We start from the raw sequence: 20,811 nt of genomic DNA, 5'->3' as shown, positions 1-20,811 counted from the left end.
GTGACCGCTTCGCTTCCTGCCGCAGCTCTCCGCTTGGTTGTTGCGGGGACTGTTCTGTTTAGAAACCTTGGAGTGGAAGTGAGGAATTTGGAAGTCAAAGATTTGGTAGTTCAACCTGCCCTTCCTGACTCCCAGCCTCTCACTTCTAAGCCTCGTTATAGACTTTGGGAGGTGAAGGGCCGAGATTACATAGGCATTTGCATGAATATTTCATAAAATTTCAGTAGAAATTGTACACAGGAAAGGCAGGATAAGCTGGGTTTTGTTTGAAAAAATATTTGAGACTAAAGTAGAGTAACAGCGGCGATTATGGACTTGATGCTTAAATATGCATAAGAATACATTGTTATTGTTTGTTTTAAAGGCAAGGATCAGGGCTTCAAGAACGGTTTGCACAGATGACACAGCCCCGATGTTTTCCTTCTAACATTCCAGGACCTTATATCGCAGGATATTCGTTGTTTTAAATTTCCTCTACTGGTTTTCAGCATTTAAAGTACACTTAAAAAAAAAAAACCTGTATAGAAATAAATGCAATAATATTGGTTTATAGCTAGAGGAAACTAGGTTAGTTATAAACAAATGGAAAGTGGCACATTCAAATCTGCCTTCAGGATAAAACTGCCTTCAGGATTCTTGTTTGTATCTTAATTGCTCAAGGAGCTGAACCATTCCATTTTAATTAGTGAGAAATAACTAGGAAGATATATTAATGAAATATTTATTGTAAACAAACTTTGGCATTATTTAATGGCAGCTTGCAAAATATATCTTATTTTGTTTATTGTCTGGAAATCACTGTTTGTAGTCCAGCATATAATCAGATGTAGAGATTTTGTTGGCTCCTTTTCTGTCTTCTTTTTTAGTTGCTTAGATCAGTTTTAGGGTAATTTACTTTTAGAGTATTCCATATATGGAGACAGAGCAGGTGTTATTATTCATTCTCTTTTCTCATCACATGCTCCCTCTTCTGCCCAGATGTAGCCACCATCCTGATTTCTATGATAACCACTTCCTTGCTGTTCCTTAGAGTTTCGCCATCTTTGTATGCGAACACGCACATTCTAGTTTGGCTTGTTTTTGAACTTCATATAAACGGAATTGTAGTTAAGTATTCCATTCTAGTTTGCTTCTTTAGTCAACGTTATGTTTTTGAGATTTATGCTTGTTGCTTATAGTTTGTTTAGTGTTTACTTACTCTACTATTAAGGTTTTTACAGTTTTGGTAAATATGAACCACTGCTGTGGACTTTCTCATACATGTACTCCATTATAATCTTTTGAATTGACTTAGTTAGTAGGGTAGTTGTATTTGTCTTAGGGGATTAACATCAGTTTATTATTAATATTTTTTAGTTCAGGAAAGCCTCTTGAAAACAACTCCTTAACCCCCTATGTTTCTTAGAGGTCTTGATAAATGATACTTCTCCTGGGGCCATTGTTTTATGCTCCTTTAAAAAGACAAGTTATTTTTTTACAGAATACTCTGCATTGAAGGTAACTAAAGAGCTTGAATTTGAATGGATAACTGGAGAGATTATTTCTTTTTCATAAGAAAGGTTAAGCATTGTGTCATTATTGTTTTGTTTGAAGTGAGTTCCCAAAACCTTTATTCGCTTATTTTTATAATACAAAAGCCTATCTCAAAATTATTCATGAAACTGTGTGATATTCTACATCTTTCTTTGATGGTATTCCTTCCTACTTTAAAGGATCTGTCAGTGTAAACTTTTTTTATAAAAAGAAAACAAGTTGACTTTTTGTGGACCCAGATTTCAGAATCCCATATAAAATACTGTAGTATTTTTAATTATTCTACCAAAATATCTGGTGACTTTTGTTGAGTGTGTGTTATATGTGTGATATTTTGCTCAGGATTGGTTGGTATTTTTTTCTTTTTAGTGCATGATCTTACCTCCTATTTCATGAAAAATGAAAATTCTATCAGACAGGACTCTCTTCAGATTTCTACCCCTTCTTATCTAAATCTTCACCTGACCTTGCTTTCCTCTTTCTTGTCTCCAAGGACAGTGCATCTGCCTTTAATTGGCTCAGTGACTTTTCCCATTAGTTAACATTAACCCTTGTCTTAGGAATCTTCTGTGTGTTTATACTGTAGGACTTAACCTAGAGCACAAGAACTTTAGGGAGTTCTTCAACCCCCTGAAATTGTATGTAAAGTTTTGTATGTGTTTTTATTTTACTGAGGAGAGGACTTGGGCTTTTGTTTAATTCTGAAGGGGGTCCTTGATATAAAGAGAATTAAGAAATAAGTTTTTCTCCTTTGTAAATAACCCTTCAACAACAGGGTCGTCTTCTACCTTTCGCTCTACTTCTTGTCTCACAATCATGCTTCCTAAAAGAAGTCTACATTTTCTATTTCCTTTTGTTCATTACTCATTTATTAGTCCTCTTTGAATGTGCTTCTACTCCTTCTGTACCATTGAAACTTCTTTGGATCATCAAAATTTTGTTATTTTGAAAATGTTCTGTTGGCCACCAACTTTGTGTTGGGCACTTCTGTAGGTATTAGAGATACAAGAGTGACCAGACAGAAGCCTAGATCTCTTGGAGTTTACCTTCTAGGAGTGGGGAGACAGACCATAAACAAGTGAAAAATAAATAATGTAATTTCAAATAGTGTTAAGTGCAAATAACCTGATGAGAGAGTATCTAGGAAAGAGGTTACTTTAGGGAAGAGGTCACTTTAGGGAAGAGATCAAGGAAGACCTGCTGACATTTGAGCCAGAGAAGGAGCTGGTCATGCACAGGGCTGGGAGAGAGAGAGAGAGAGAGAGAAAGCAAGATTCCACTTCATTCCTTGAAGTGGAATGAAATTGGCACAGTGGAGGAACAGAAAGAGAAGGAGCTGGTCATGCACAGGGCTGGGAGAGAGAGAGAGAGAGAGAGAGAGAGAGAGAAAGCAAGATTCCACTTCATTCCTTGAAGTGGAATGAAATTGGCACAGTGGAGGAACAGAAAGAAAACCAATGAAGCTGATGGGTGAAAAAGAGAGTACTAGATCTACTTAGGGAACTGAAAGCAAGGGCCAAATTATGTAGGACCTTTAAAAGTTTCGATTTTTATTCTAATTGCAGTGGGAAGGCATTGGAGTATTTTGAGCAGGATCTCATGATTTTAAAGTGATAGTTTTGATTTTGATTTGGAAAAAAAGTTGTAGCGAGCAATAGTATAAGTATGAAGACCACTTAGGGAACTGTACCAGCAGTCTTGTAGGAGAGGAATATGGAGGTGGTAATAAGCATGTTGAGAAGTGGATGGATTTGGAAAATATTTGAGGTCAATCTAACAGGGTTCATTTTGGGGGGTTAGATAAAGAGGAGACAAAGACAATCTCTTGGGCACTGCACAAATGATGGAACATTTCACATGGGAAAGACTGGGAAGGAACATAGTAGAAGCAGGGTTGAGAGCAGAAGTGCAAGTGGGCAACTTAAGAGGTCTGTTTTAGATGTGTTAAAGTTGTGGTGGCTCTGGATATTCAGTAGACACAATACAATGTGTTAAGTGCTCCAGTAGGAGTATATTCATAGTTTTGGGGAATATGGAAAATATATCCTAAGTCTTTTTTGGGGGGAGTTGAAGTCAAAACTACTTTTTTTGTAGTCTTTTTCTCTATATTCCCTTAGCATTCATGTGCATTCCTCTGATATGGCACTAATCCTGTTGTACTGTAATTTTTAAATTTATTTTTCTGGACTTCCCTAGGCCCGTTGAGTGTTGAGATTGTAGGTTTTTATTTGTTTTCCATGTTTCTTTTTCTTTTCTTTTCTTTCTTTTTTCTTTTTCTTTTTTTTTTTTTTTAAGAGGAAGAGAGAGAGAGAAAGAGAAAGAGGGGAAAGGGTAGAGGAAGAGGGAGAGAGGATCTCAAGCGGACTCCATGCCCAGCACAGAGCCTGACATGGGGCTCAATCACAAAACCCTGAGATCATGACCTGAGCCGAAATCAAGAGGTGGATGCTTAACCGATTGAGCCACCCAGGCACCCCTGTTTCCCATCTTTCTATCCATAGAATCTAATATTGGTTCATTCTTATTCTCACTATTTATAAATTTGTTTGACAAGTGAATAAGTATGAGTGTTAAAATATGAAACTATAAACTGAAACAGTGACAGTGGATTCAGAAGAAGTGTACTTGAGAGTGATTTTAGTGAAAAGATAAGTAGAACTTGATGGCCAATAATATATAGAGAGCACTTCTTGCCAGGTAGTGTTCTAAAATGCTTTACTGTAACTCATTTAATCCTCACAACAGATCTCAGAGGCAAGTACTATTATCATTCCTATTTTATAGATGAAGCCATGGTCAGAGAAGTAACTTGCTCATGGTCATGCAGCTAAGAAGCAGCAAAGCTAGCATTATGAACATAAGCACTCTGATGCTAAAGAACAAGTTCCTAACTACTATGCTATGTTGTTTCCTCATTGAGAATGTGCTTCTAGCTTGGGTTTTTGTCATAATGATTTGCTGCTTCCAAAGTACTTTTACTTGCATTCTCTGAAATCTGTACAGGAATACAAGTTCCATTTTGATAGAGATTGTGGGAATGTGGAAGATATTCAGGTGGCCTGAGGTGGGGAACGTGGCAGAAGAGACATGGGCATTTCAGATATACCGATTTCTCTCCCTTTTCATTTGCTTCCAAAGCAGAGCAAGTAGCAACTCTAATATTGCTACTCAATTGCTCACACTTGTCAGGTAGACTTTTGGTCTCTTCCTACTTTTAATTTCTAGTGTAACTTGATAGGTAATTTTATAGAATCTCTAACTGACTGTTCAGTTTACTAAGGAGAAGAAGGAAAGTTCAACTTTATCTGCTTTTGTACACTCCTCTAATATCAATCTATATAAATTTTTATTGATACTTTTTATGCAAAGAATTCTATGTAGGTTTGTAGGAGTATGGAGAGCTCTAGGACATTGCTTGTTCTTAAGAATCTAATAATTGGGATTGTGGGAAAAGATGGCAGAGGAGTAGGGAACCCTAATTCTACTGGTCCCCTGAATTTATCTGGTTGTCTACCAAACCATTCTGAACACCCATGAAATCAGCCTGAGATGTAAGAATATATATCTGGATCTGTACAAACAGAAAATCTCCAGTGGTCTTGAGGTATGAAGCAGGGAGCCATGATTCTGCACTCAGATATCAGAAGATAAACAGAAGGGGGAGGGATCCACCATAAGCTGATGCCAGGAAGGTGATATAACACTAGAGTGCAAAAGCATCCCACACTGGGGACCTGGCACAGACTCACAGACCAGTAGCGGAGGTGAAAGGATTTCAGTGCAGCCCCCAGATAGGATCTAGGACCTGTGGGTGCACATGAGTGAACCAGGGGCTGCTCTCAATTTTAGAAGCACAAAGGGCAGAGACATGCCTCGCCCTGGGTTCTACCACTGGGAATGTTGCTATGGGGCACACGACTGGGGAGCCTGCAGTTTTTAGCAGTGCAGACAGAAATGGAGACAGTGTGGCATAGAGAGCTCAGTGAAGAGCAGACTGCAATTTCTTTGTTCTGAGACAGATTTAGATGCAGTCACTTCTGCTCTGACTCTGGGAAGAGACATGGAAAGCCACCAAGGAAAGCTGCCAGAGAATAAAAGCGCCCCCCTCCAATGGTTTTCACTAAGTCCACTCCCTCCCCAGGGGACAGGGCAACTCTGCCCAAGCAGGGTTGCCTGAGTAACAGCCTGGAAGGCCCCTCCCCAAGAAGAGAGGCTGGAAGAACAAGAGGATGACAACCCAAAGGTCCCTATAAAACAGGTGCATCTTGCTTGAGGCATGGTTAATACTTTGAACTCTGTACATTCCCTCAACCACCCACCAACAGAATGACTAAGAGGAGGAACCCCCAACAAAGAAAAGAACCAGAGACAATGTCCTCTGCTACAGACCTAATGGATATGGATATAAGCAAGATGTCAGAAATAGATTTCAGAGTGACAATTATGAAGTCGATATCTAGGCTTGAGAAAAATACAAGTGATGATATGGAATCTCTAAGGGCAGAAATGAGATCTAATTAGGTGGAACTTAAAAATGCTATGAATGAAATGCAGTCTAAATTGGATACCCTGACTGCCAGGGTAAACAAGGCAGGAGAACGAATTAGTGAGTTGGAAGATAAGAAGATTGAAAAGAAGAAAACTGAGGAGGCCTGGGAAAAACAGATTAAAGCCCAAGAGATCACACCGAGAGAGATTAATGATGCCAGGAAATGTTCCAGTGTCAGAATTATTGGGATCCCTGAGGGAGGTGGAGAGAGAGTGGTGTAGAAGATATATTTGAGCAAATTGTAGCTGAGAATTTACCTAATCTGGGGATGAAAACAAGCTTTCATGTCCAAGGGGCAGAGAGGACCCCTCCTAAGATCAAAGAGAACAGACAGATACCCTGACATATAATAGTACAAGTCACAAATGTTAGGTCCAAGGAAACAATCTTGCAAGTGGCTAGGGGAAAGAGATTTCTTATGTATAGAGGGAGGAATATCAGAATAACATCAGACCTATCCACAGAGACCTGGCAAGCCAGGAAGGACTGGCAAGACATATTCAGGGTACTAAATGAGAAGAACATGCAGGCAAGGATACTTTACCCAGCAACGCTGTCATTCAGAAATAGATGGAAAGACAAGGAACTTCCAAGACTGGCAGAAACTGAAGGAATATGTGACCACAAACCAGCCCTGCAAGAAATATTAAGGGAAGTTCTATAAAAGAAGAAAGACCTGAAGAGTAATGTAGGCCAGAAATTTACAGAGACAATCTATAGAAACAGGGACTTCACAGGCAACATCATGGCAATAAAATCTTATCTGTCAATAATACTCTCACCGTGAAGGGCCTAAATGCTCCCATGAAATGGCACAGAGTTGTAGGTTGGATAAAAAGATGTATTCCATCCATATGCTGTCTACAAGAGACTCATTTTGAATCTATAAGATATATATTTTTTTCATTTTAAAGATTTTGTTTATTTATTTGACAGAGATTTCAAGTAGGCAGAGAGGCAGGCAGAGGGGGTGGGGGGAAGCAGGCTCCCTGCTGAGCAGAGAGCCCGATGCAGGACTCGATCCCAGGACCCTGAGATCATGACCTGAGCCGAAGGCAACGGCTTAACCCACTGAGCCACCCAGGCATCTGAGACTCATTTTGAATCTAAAGATCCATCCAGACTGAAAGTGAAGGGATAGAGAACCATTTTACATGTCAACAGACCTCAAAAGAAAGCTGGGGTAGCAGTTCTCATATCAGACAAATTAGATTTTAAGCTAAAGACTGCAGCAAGAGATACAGAAGAACACTATGATTCTTAAATGATCTGTCCAACAAGAATATCTAACAATTGTAAATATCTATGCCCCCAACATGGGAGCAGCCAACTACATAAGACAACTGTTAACCAAAATAATCATTGGTAATAATACTTTAATAGTGAGAGACCTCAACATTCCACTCTCAGCAATACACAGATCATCAAAGCAGAAGATCAACAAAGAAACAAGAGCTTTGAATGATACACTGGACCAGATGGACTTCATAGATATATATAGATATAGATATATACACCCTAAAACAACAGAATACTCATTCTTCTCAAACACACATGGAACTATCTCCAGAATAGACCACATACTGGGTCACAAATCAGGTCAGAAGCGATACCAAAGGATTTGAGGTTATTCCCTGCATATTCTTAGACCACAATACTTTGAAACTAGAACTCAATCACAAGAAAAAATTTGGAAGGAGTTCAAACACTTGGCAGCTAAAGACCATCCTGCTTAAGAATGTTTGGGTCAACCAGGAAATTAAAGAAGAACTTAAACAATTCATGGAAACCAATGAGAATGAAAACACTTCAGTCCAGAACCTATGGGATATGGCAAAGGCGGCCCTAAGAAGGAAATAGGTAGCCATCCAAGCCTCACTCAAAGAAATAGAAAAATCTCAAATACACAAGCTAACTTTACACCTTAAAGAACTGGAGAAAGAACAACAAATAAAGCCTAAGCCAAGCAGGAGAAGAGAAATATTAAGATTAGAGAAGAGATCAAAGAATTAGAGAACAGAAATATGGCAGAGCAGGTCAACGAAACTAGAAGCTGGTTCTTTGAAAGAATTAATAAGACTGATAAACCACTGGCCAGATTTATCCAAAAGAAATGAGAAAGGACCCAAATTAATAAAATTATGAATGAAAGGGGAGAGATCATGACTAACACCAAGGAAATAAAAACAATTATTAGAAATTATTATCAACAACTATATGCCAATAAATTAAGCAACATGGAAGAAATGGATGCCTTCCTGAAAACCTAGAAACTATCAAGACTGAATCAGGAAGAAATTGGCAGTCTGCATAGCCCAATAACCAGTAATGAAATTGAAGCAATGATCAACACCCCCCTCCCCAAAAAAAAACAAGTCCAGGGCCTAATGAATTCCCAGGGGAATTCTACCAAACATTTAAAGAAGAAATAATACCTATTCTCCTAAAGTTGTTTCAAAAAATAGAAACAGAAGGAAAACTTCCAGAGTCAGTCTATGAGGCCAGCATTACCTTAACCCCCAAAACAGGCAAAGACCCTATCAAAAAGGAGAATTACAGACCAATAGTCCTGATGAATATGGATGCCAGAATTCTCAACAAGATCCTAACCAATTGGATCCAACAGTACATTAAAAGGATTGTCCATCAGAACCAGGTGGGATTTATTCCTGGGATGCAAGGGTGGTGCAACAGTCCCAAACCAATCAGTGTGATAGAACACATTAATAAAAGAAAAGACAAGAACCACACGATCCTCTCATTTGATGCAGAAAAAACATTTGACAAAATATAGCATCCTTTCCTGATTAAAACTCTTCAGAGTGTAGGGATAGAGGGAACAGTCCTCAATTTCTTAAAAACCATCTATGAAAAGCCCACAGCAAATATCGGCTTTTCCCTTAAGATCAGGAACATGACAAGGATGCCCACTCTCACCACTATTGTTCAACATAATGCTAGAAGTCCTAACATTAGCAATCAGACAACAAAAAGAAATGAAAGGTATCCAGATTGGCAAAGAGAAGTAAAACTCTCTCTCTTTGCAGATGACATGATACTTTATGTGAAAAAGCCAAAAAGACTCCACCCCCAAATTACTAGAACTCATATGGCAATTCAGTAACATGGCAGGATACAAAATCAGTGCACAGAAATCAGTTGCTTTTCTATACACTAATGATGTAACTGTAGAAAGAGAAATTAGGGAATCGATTCCATTTACAATAGCAACATAATAACAATAAAACCATAATATACCTTGGAATAAACCTAACAAAAGATGTAAAGGATCTAGAAACTATGGAACACTTAGGAAAGAAATTGAAGAAAACACAAAAAGATGGGAAAACGTTCCATGCTCATGGACTGGAAGAACTAATATTGTTAAAATGTCTATGCTGTCCAGAGCAATCTACACTTTCATCTCCATCCTGACCAAAATACCAATGGCATTTTTCAAAGAGTTGGAACAGAAAGTTCTAAAATTTGTATGGCACCAGAAAAGACCCCAAATCACCAAGGAAATGTTGAAAAAGAAAAACAAAGCTGATTGCATCACATTGCCTTATTTCAAGCTATATTACAAAGCTGTGATCACCAAGACAGTATGGTACTGGCACAAAAAGACACATAGATAAATGGAACAGAATAGAGAGCCCAGGTATGGACCCTCAACTCTATGGTCAACTAATCTTCGACAAAGCAGGAAAGAATATCCAATGGAAAAAAGACAGTCTCTTCAATAAATGGTACTGGGAAAATTGGACAGCTATATACAGAAGAATGAAACTTGACCGTTCTCTCCCACCATACACAGAGATAAACTCTAAATGGATGAAAGACCTCAATGTGAGATGGGAATCCATCAAAATCCTAGAGGAGAACATAGGCAGTAACCTCTTCGACATCAGCCACAGCAACTTCTTTCAAGACACGTTTCCAAAGGCAAGGTAAACAAAAGCAAAAATGAACTTTTGGGACTTAAGCAAGATAAAAACCTTCTGCATAGCAGAGGAAATAATCAACAAAACAAAGAGGCAACCCATGGAATAGGAGAAGATATTTCCAAATGACACTACAGATAAAGGGCTGGTATCCAAGATCTATAAAGAACTTCTCAAATTCAACATCCAAAAAACAAATAATCAAGTGGAAAAAAGGGGCAAAAGACATGAACAGACACTTCTCCAAAGAAGACAGACACATGGCTAAATGACACATGAAAACATGTTTAGCATCATTAGCCACCAGGGAAATCAAAATCAAAATCACACTGAAATACCATCTTACACCAGTTAGAATGGCAAAAATTAACAAGGCAGGAAATAGCAAATGTTGATGAGGATGTGGAGAAAGGGTAACCCTGTTACACTGTTGGTAGGAATGCAAGTTGGTACAGCCACTTTGGACAACCGTGTGGAGGTTCCTCAAAACATTAAAAATAGAGTTACCCTATGATCCAGCATCACACTCCTGGGTATTTACCCCAAAGATAGAAATGTAGTGATCTGAAGGGGCACACGCACCCCATTGGTTCATAGCAGCAATATCCACAATAGCCAAACTGGGAGGAGATGAGATGCCCTTCAATAGGTGAGTGGATAAAGAAGATGCGGTCCATATGTACAATGGAATATTACTCAGCCATCAGAAAGGATGAATACCCACCATTTGCCTCAACATGGATGGAACTGGAAGGGGTTATGCTAAGTGAAATAAGTCAAGCAGAGAAAGACAATTATGTGGTTTCACTTATATGTGGAACATAAGGAATAACATGGAGGACATTAGGAGAAGGAAGGGAAAATGAAGGTGGGGAGATCAGAGGAGGAGATGAACCATGAGAGACTCTGGGAAACAAAGTGAGGGTTTCAGAGGGGAGGTGGACAGGGGGATGTGTTAGCCTGGTGATGGGTATTAAGGAGGGTATGTATTGCAATGAGCACTGGGTGTTATATGCAAACAATGAGTCATGGAACACATCATCAAAAACTAATGAAGGGGGCACCTGGGTGGCTCAGTGGGTTAAGTCTCTGCCTTCAGCGTGGGTCATGATCCCAGGGTCCTGGTATTGAGCCCCACATCGGGCTCTCTGCTCAGCGGGGAGCCTGCTTTCCCCTCTCTCTCTGCCTGCCTCTCTGCCTACTTGTGATCTCTGTCTGTCAAATAAATAAATAAAATCTTTAAAAAAAAAAAACTATTGAAGTACTGTATGGTGACTAACATAACACAATAAGAAATATATTCTTTTTTTTTTTTTTAAGATTTTATTTATTTATTTATTTGACAGACAGAGATCACAAGTAGGCAGAGAGGCAGGCAGAGAGAGAGGAGGAAGCAGGCTCCCCTGCTGAGCAGAGAGCCCGATGTGGGGCTTGATCCCAGGACCCTGGGATCATGACCTGAGCTGAAAGCAGAGGCTTTAACCCACTGAGCCACCCAGGCGCCCCAAGAAATATATTCTAATAATTGTGTGAGGAAGACCTATCTGGAAGAAAAAAAGAGCTACACAGTTTATTCTGTAACCAACACATACAGAAGTCTCAATGAAGAAGTGATCACTATTTGATGGAGAATATTGAGAACACATCCTAAGAGAATATGGAATTCAGGCTGAGCCTCGAAAGTGTCTTTAAACGGAGAAAAGAGCAAGGCTCATGAGCAAAAGTTACTGTATATTTATAATGATAATATGAATGTATGTATAAAGAATATGGAGAATAGTTTGTCTTTTATAGAGGTATTCTTGGAGGTATCAACTAGGAGATAAGTTTGGAGAAGTGGGAGTTGACCAAATTATGAAGAACTCTGAATGCGTGGCAGGTTACAACTTTAACTGAAGAGATCCTTGCTATTCAAAGTGGTCTCTGTACTAGCCAAATAAGGAATTACTGAGCAGCATTTTTAGAAATGCTGTATTTCAGTCCTACTGTAAATAAGAAAATTCACAAGTGACTCATATGTTCAGGAAGATTTGAAAAGTGCTATTATAGTGTATAGTCTGAATCTGGTAATCTAAGTAAGAATACTGAATCTGGTATTATAAGTAAGAATACTTTTTTTAATATTCAGTTAGCATAAAGGAACACATTTTTCAACAGAAACTATGTAAAAAAAAGATACTTAGGATTTTGGCCTAACCTATATAGGCCTAAATGATTCATAAGTTAGAAATACTCTGTGAGACAGTGCTGAAATTCCAGGTGAGGCAATAAATGCTGAAATGAAGAACTGAAAAGCAGATTTATGTCTGGTTTAAGGGAGGGCAAAAGAAAATAAGCCTGTCAGACTGCTAAGTAGTGGGTTGTACAGGGTGTAATAGAAAGTCAATGACTGGGACATCCTGATCCTATAATTTCCCAAATGCTAGTTTTTGTTGAATAGCATCTGTGTTGCCAGGAGAGATCTAGGATTCTTATAGCAAATTCTCTCTTCCTTAACATAACAGCAGGCAGCCTTGATTCAGGGAAAGAACAAATTATTTTCCTAAATTATATAATTTCTGAGATACATTGTTATATAAAAAAGCACAGTATGGGGTAGTATGTATAGTACTCTAAAGTGAAAAATATTTTAACGTTATTATTTTGCACATGTGCAAATACGTATTTAAGAAAATTTCCTAAAATTGGAATTATTTGTAGCTTTGTGCATTTGTAATGTTGCTAGATTTTGCACAGCTGTTCTCCAGAAATATTGTATCAATTTACGCTGCCATCAGTGATGTATAAGAATGTTAAATTATATATCCAACTTCCTGATCTTTGCCAGTGTGAGGTTAAAAAATGGTATCTCAGTGTCGTTTTAATTTGTGAGATTGTTTAAATCTGTTTAAAAGCCATTTCTAAGGGCACCTGGGTGGCTCAGTGGGTTAAAGCCTCTGCCTTGGGCTCAGGTCATGATCTCAGGGTCCTGGGATCAAGCCCTGCATCGGGCTCTCTGCTCAGTGGGGAGCCTGCTTCCCTTCCTCTCTCTCTGCCTACCTCTCTGCCTACTTGTGATCTCTATCTGTCAAATAAATAAAATCTTTAAAAAAAAAATAAAAGGTAGCTAGTAGCTACCTATTTATTGCTGTTTAAAAGCAAATCTGTTTAAAAGCCATTTCTATGAAATATCCATGTTCTTTGCCACTTTTTCTATTAGGGTATTTCATCTCCTTTTTTATTTATACGAGTTATTTCTGTATTAGGGGCGTTAGCCCTTTGTGGTATGGGTAGCAAACCTTTTTGTTAATGTACAAAAGCAGCAATAAATAGGTAGCTAGTAGCTATTATATTGGTTAACACAGGCTTAGAAGTAGCCTGCATTATTTACTGATGACCCATATTTCCTTAGAACGGTGGTTACAAATGGGATAGGATGGGATATGTTTTTTTTTTTTTGAAAAGCACGTTGAATATTGTAGTTTTATATTTGGAAAACACAGAAAAAGTTTCATAACATGGGATTTTAAGAAAGTAAAATTTGATGAATATCCTCTTAGCTGGTGAGACAGTTAAAAATAATTGTGTATCTAAGAATATTGTTAATTTCCAAGTATCATTGACAGTTGTGAAAAATCACAAAACTGTTTTAAACTGAATGCCTCTGTATCATTCCCGTTTTTTTCCACTAGGTTACCACCAAAGAACATGATTTTGGTCTAGGGGCTCCAGATTCTGAAGCTGAAAAATACCAGAATACTCTGCAGCTAGAACAAGAAGTGAGAAATCAAGATAAATTCATCTCTGCGCTGAAATTACAGGTTACATTTATTTCCCTGAATTAATTTGAGATGAGGGCCTATTTTAAAACAAGAAAATGGAGAATAAATACTAATTCAGTGCTCCTTGGAATTTTATGGGTCTAAAATCATTCCATTTATATCCTAATCATTTTGATACACGAAGATTCAGATATATATGAGTGCAAACTATGTGGAAGTGTTGTGTCCATTGCTTTTACATACATAATCTTATTTAATTCCAACCTTGTGAAATAGTGCTGTGATTTCCATTTTACAGACATGGAAGCTAAAATTCCAAGAGGCTATAGAATTATATTTGACTAACAAGTGACAGAGCTAGGTAGCATTTGTCTGGACTCCCAAGTTAGCTAGGATTTGAACCCAGTTCTCTGGAACCCAGTTCCAGGTTTGATATTTGTTTTCCTGGTACCTGATCTGTGGTAAGGCTACTAATAAAGGCTATTAAAAGAAACTTCCTCTTTTAGGAAGACGGAGTAGACTTACTTTACCCTATTTGTCCCACTTAGTACAACTAAAAATGCTGAACATTTTGTTATAAAACAAACATAAGGACATTCTGAAAGGTGGGCAGGAGCAGGAAGACTGGCTAGGGACCTCAGCATACAATAATTGACATGTTAGTGAATTTCTGGGTTTTCCTTTTGCTCCATGTATCTCACTGCTAGAAAAACTGGCATCTAGAATGGATGCAGACAAAAAAAGGACTAGGAAGGGAGCAGTCCAGCAATGTAGACCACCTTTTTTTCTGTCCCGGGTCTTTATAGTTTATATATATTTTTAATCTGGAAACAATCTCAAACTTCTCTAAAAGTTGCAGTTACAGAACACAGAATATCCCCCCCACAATCCCAAACCATTTGAGAGTAAGTTGCAGACCTGATGTCCTGATATCCCTAACATTTGAGTGGGTCTTTCCTATAAATAAGAACACTCTGCTACAAGATCACATACAACCTGGTAAAAATCAGGAAATGAACTTGAATACATTGCTGCCAGCTAATCCTCTGACCCCATTCAAGTTTTTTCCAGTTGTCCCATAATGTCCTCAATAACAAAGAGATCCAGCATCACACATTGCATTTAGCTATTGTGTCCCTTTATCTTCTTCATTCAGGAACATTCTTCCTTGATTTTCATGACCACAACACTTTGAAGAATACAGGCCAATTATTTTGTAGAATGGCTATTGATTTGGGTTTGTTATGATCATCTTTATGTTATGAACCTTTGGCTGTGTGGAAACCAGCCTTCAAATTGGCCCACCTCCTTTATTCCCACTCTAATACAGTCTCCTTGCACATGGTACGAGAATTGATCTTTGTGATCAAGAGCATAGAGCAGAAGTGTTTAAGTTATAAAGTGATCTCTTGGATCACTTGCTCTATAGGAAGCAAGTTTCCATGTTGTGAGCAGCTCTATAGATAGGCCCACCTGGAAAGGAACTGAAACAGCCAATATCCAGTGAGAAACTGAGGTCTACCAAGTATGTTGGGTGAGTTTGGAAGTAGATTCTGTAGCCCCACTTAAACCTTCTTATGGTGACAGTCACCCTGACTGACTCCTTTGATCTAGTGAGAGACCTTAAACCAAAATCACCAAATTAAGCCACTTCAGATCCCTGATACCAGGAAACTGTCACATAATTGTTGGCTTAAGATACAAAATGAATACAGACAGGAATATCACAGAAGTGATGGTGGGTTCTTTTCATTGCCTCCTATCAAATAGCACACAATTTCAATTTGTCCCATTGCTAATGATCTTTATTTGGATCCCTTGCTTAAAGTATTATCTTCTGGGATTTTCCCTGGTGAAGTTCCTCTTTTTTCTCTCCTAATTATTTTTTAATTTTTAATTTTTTTAATTAAATTATAGTTGACACATAGTATTACATTACTTTCAGATATACAGCATAGTGATTTGACAACTCTATACTTCATGCTCGGCTCACCACAAGTATAGTTGCCATCTGTCACCATACAGTGCTATTATAATACTATTGACTAAATTCCCTACATTTTACCCTTCATCCTTATGACTAACTTATCCCATAACTGGAAGCCTATACCTCTCACTCCCCTTCACCCACTTTCTCATCTTCCTCCCCTCTAGCAACCATCATTTTGTTCTCTGTATTTATGGATCTGTTTCTAATGAAGACTGTTTGGGGGCAGTAACTACCTGTTCAAACACCATGAAAAAAAAAAAACGTAGCCTCATTCCTGCTGGAAAAATCTGAGTAAAGAGCCTAGACTTCCATCCTTGTCAAGCTGTGACAGGGAGTCCCAGCCATACCTCATGGCTCACCCTCCAAGCCCCCACATCCCACCAAGGTGATATCAAAAAGGCAAGCTGGGGAGCCAAGACTATATTGTCTACTAGGCAGTAAGTATCCCCTACAACCGCCTAGTGTCAGCAAAGACCACATCAGGAGCCTAGATATCCACCCTCACCGAGAGTAACAGGTTTCCTCTTTCCTTTTTGTTGATGTGGTTTCGGAGGGGACCACATGCAGTTTCAGGATTTTTACTACCTTCTAGCAGTAACAAGTCTACCCACCCACAGAGTTGGTGGAGGACACATGGGAACAATAACAAAGTACCTGTATTCTTCCTTACTGTGGTGGTATCAGCAGAGTCCTGGTGGGGACCCTGAACTCCCAGCCCTGCCTAACAGTAACAAGAACACCAGTCCTCCCCAGGTATCAACAGAGGCACAGTAGAGAAATTGGACTTCCACCCTCACCTGGCAATAAGAGGTAGCATCCCCATTTATTAGCTGGAACTAAAGTCACAAGAAGTGTGAGAAGAAGCCTACTAAAACACGAGAGCAGATCTCAATGAAAAAAATCACTTCTTATCTCAAAAATCAGGAATATCTCAACCTTAATGAGAAAAGACAACCAGAAGATGCCAACACAGAGGTGAATTAGAGACTATCTCACAAGGATTTTAGATCCGTTATCATATACATGCTTCAAGCAGTTCTGACCATGTTTGAAACAAGCACAAAGCTAGAAAATCTCATCAAAGAAATAAAAGATATAAAGAAGAACCAAGTGAAAATTTTGGAAGCAACCAAGATGTTCTTCAGTAGGTAAATAGATAAACAAATTGTGGTATATCTGTACAATAGAATATCATTCATTGATAAAAAGAAATGAGCTGTCAAGTCACAAAAAGACATGAAGGAAACTTGAAAGCAAATTGCTAGGTGAGAAAAGCTAACCAAAAAAATTACATACTCCATGATTCCAACTATTTGACCTTCTGGAAAAGATAAAACATGGAGATATTAGAAAGATACTGATTGCCAGGAATTTGAAGGAAGAAAGGGTGGGAAGGGTGAATGGAGCACAGGTTTTTTTTAGGGAAGTGAAGCTATTCTGTATGATACAGTGGTGGTAGATACATGTCACTAAGCATTTGTCAAAACCTGTAGAATCTACAACGCAAAGAGTAAACCCTAATATAAACTCTGGACTTTATTTAATGTGTCAATATTCATAAATAAGATGGGAAACTGTGTCTTATGGGGAGAAGGAGTATATGGGAACTCTCTGTATTTCCTGATTAACTTTTCTGTAAGCCTAAAACTACTCTAAAAGAAAAATGTGTAAGGGCATCTTGGTGGCTCATGCGGTTAAGCATCTGCCTTCAGCTCAGGTCATGATCCTGGGGACCTGGGATCAAGCCACACATCTGGCTCCCTGCTCAGACTGGAGACTGCTTCTCCCTCCCCCGCCCCCTGCATATGTGTGTGTGTGTGTGTGTGTGTGTGTGTGTGTCTCTCTCTCTCTCTCAAATAATTAAATAAAACTTCAAAAAAAATAAAGTCTATTAAAAATGTATGGGAGAAAATATTTCTAAATCATATATCTGATAAGGGATTAATATCGAGAATATATAAAGAACTTTACAACTCAATAATCAAAAAACAAAACAACCCAATTCAAAAGTGGGCAAAGGACTTGAATAGATGTTTTTCCAAAGATATACAAATGGCAAGTAAGCACATGAAAAGATGGTTAACATCATGATCCATTGAAAAAATGCAAGTCAAAACCACAATATGGTATCACTTCATACCTTTTAGGATTGCTGTTATCAAAACAAAATAACAAGTGCATGTGACGTTGTAGAACAGCTGGAGCCCTTGTGCATTGTTAGTGGTAATATAAAATGGTGCAGCCATGGTGGAAAAAGTTTAGCAGTTCCTGTAAAAGTTAAATATAGAATTACCACATGATCCAGCTATTCCATTCCTAGATATAGCCCCAAAAGATTAAAAATAGGAATTCAGATACTTGTACACTGACGTTCATAGCAGCATGATTTTCAATGACCAAAAGGTGGAAGCAACCTAGCTGTCTGTCAATAGATGCATAACAAGATGTGGTGAGTACATACAATGGAATATTATTCAGCCTTTAAAAGACTGAAATTCTGATGCAATATTGCAACATGGGTAAGACTTGAAAACATTATGCTAAATGAAATAAGCCAGGCACAGAGGGACAAGTATGTGATTCCACTTATATGAAGTACCTAGAATAGGCAAATTCATAGAGAGTTATTGTTTGGTGGGTACAGATTTTGGGATAATTAAAAAAAATTCTGGAAATGGATGTGGGATGGTTCCAAAACATTGTGGATGTACTTACTGCCACCAAATCGCACACTTAGGAGTGGTTAAAATGGTAAGTTTTATGTATGTTTTACCACAATGAAAATTTAAAAAAATACAGTAACTGAAATTAAAAACTCAGCGCTCTCAAACAACAGGATGGAAAGGAGATAGGAATGAGTTGGTGAACATGAGAATAGAAAATGGAAATAATCTAATCTGAACAAAGAGAAAATGGATTGAAAAAGTGTGAAGAGAGACTCAGGACAGGTGGGACTATAACAAAAGTTCTAATATTTAGATCACTGGAATCCCAGAAAGAAAGTTAAGAGAGGATCGGACTGAAAAAATATTCAGAGCATTAATGGAATGGAATACTGCCTGGCATACAGTATATTCTAAAATAATAGTTGAACTGAATTTTCAGAAACAAAATTAGGACACAGAAAAGACAGAATGAAAACAAAACCAACAGGTGATGTGTAATAGGCCATAAGCAGAAGAAAATAAAGTGGGAAGCCGAAAATAAAGTGGGAAGGCTAAATATTCTCCAAATTTGGCAAAAGACTTAATATGGATTAAAGAAGGTAAGTGAACACCTACCAGGAATCTCTCAAAGAAACCCATGCCAAGACACCTTGTATTCAAACTTGTGAGAACTAAAGACAAAAAAAAGTAATCCTGAAAATAACAGTTCATTACTTATAGGTGAGCACCAATTCAAATAACAGCAGATCTGAAAACGTGGAGGTTGGAAAGAGGTGAAAACATTTTTATACAGTATTCTGTATTCAGTGAAAGTATCCTTCAGAAATTAATGGAAAATTAAGGCATTCTCAGATGAAGAAAACTAAGATACTATCCTACAAGAATAGCTAAAGGAATTTCTCTAACTAGAAAGGAAGTGATAAAAGAAACTTGGAAGAATAGGAAAGAAAGACAAAGAAGGATATGGCTAAATGCAATACAGTTTCCTTTTTTGTTGTTTTCTAAATTGTGTCTGTCAAATGTAATTCTCAATGGATGTAGATGAAATATTTAAGATAATTATTTTATTAGTAGAGGAGGGTAAAGGGATATAAGGGGTATAAAGGGAAGTAAGTTTTCTACACTTGAACTGGTAAAATGTATGCTGTGCTAAGTTACAAATAAATTACACTTTGAGCAACCACTAAAAAGCCATGCAAAGAGATTTCTCAAAAACTCTATAAGTAATTCAAAATGGAATTTTAAAAAAAAGTTCAAGTAACCCACAGGAAGGCAGGAAAAAACAAAACAAAAAACAAAACAAACGACCAAAAAGGAGTCACACTTGAATGTTTTTTTAAATTGAAGTATAGTTGACTCACGCTTGAGTCTTAATATACAGTCTAACAATTAAAAGACAGAAACTAGTAGACTGGATTTAAAAAACCTGATCTAGCCTTACACTATCTGTAAGAAATTCACTTCAAATATAACTATACATGTAGGTTGAAAGGTTGAAAGGCATACAAACTGGAGATGAAGAAATAAAACTGTCGTCCCTGATCATAGATGACGTGATCCTCTACCTAGAAAATCTCATAAAATCTGCAGTACAAAACTAGAACTAGCAAATGAGTTCATCAAGGTCACAATACATGTTCATTTTCTGTATATTAGCAATTAACATGCGGAAATCAGAAAATGCAATATCATTTACAATTACTCAAATAAAAAATGGAATCCTTAGATATTTGAAGTATGAACTTATAATCTGAAAACTACAACATGCTAATGAAAAACCAAAGAAGGTCTAAACAAATGGAGCGACGTCATGTTTATGGATTGGAAGCCTCAACATAGTAAAGATGTCAGTTCTCTCCAAATCAGTATACATTTAATGCAGTTCTCATCAAAACCCCAACAAAAACAATTTTGAAAAGAATAATAAAGTGGGAAGAGTCATTCTCTTTGGTTTTGAAGCTTATTATATAACTACAGTAGTTAAGACTGGTATCACTAAAGAGATAGAAACAGATCAATGATACAGAATAGAGAATCCAGAAATACCCTTACACAAGGAAAACCAAAAGGCTTTTGACAGAAGTGCAAATGCAGTTTAATGCAGGAAAGGTAGTCTTTTCAACAAATGGTGCTGAAACAATTGAAAATGAATCTAGACCTAAACCTCACACCTTAACACAAAAAATTAATTCCAAATGGATCATAAATTTAAATGTAAAACATAAAACTGGAAACTTTTTAGGGTAATATAGAAAATCTTCAGGACCTTGGGCTTGGTGAAGAGTTCTTAGGTGTGACACCAAAAGCATGATTGATAAAAGAAAAATTGATAATTTGGACTTCATCAAAATTTAAATCTTTTGCTTTG

At 37.7% G+C, this 20,811-nt stretch overlaps 1 protein-coding gene across 1 annotated transcript in view; it reads left to right on the top strand.

Annotated features, from left to right (window-relative positions):
* TSGA10 (testis specific 10) overlaps window positions 1–20,811 on the top strand; it is a 126,021-nt gene that overhangs the window by 551 nt on the left and 104,659 nt on the right. Inside the window, exon 2 of the mRNA XM_080814887.1 lies at window positions 13,698–13,826. The gene's annotated coding sequence lies outside the window, so the exon portion shown is untranslated. The remainder of the gene's footprint in view (window positions 1–13,697; window positions 13,827–20,811) is intronic.

This window comes from Martes martes, assembly GCF_963455335.1.
Source record: "Martes martes genome assembly, chromosome: 9".
Classification (NCBI taxonomy): Eukaryota; Metazoa; Chordata; class Mammalia; order Carnivora; family Mustelidae; genus Martes; species Martes martes.
The sequence above is the reverse complement of the archived record's forward strand: the minus strand, read 5'-3'. Positions and strand labels throughout refer to the sequence as shown.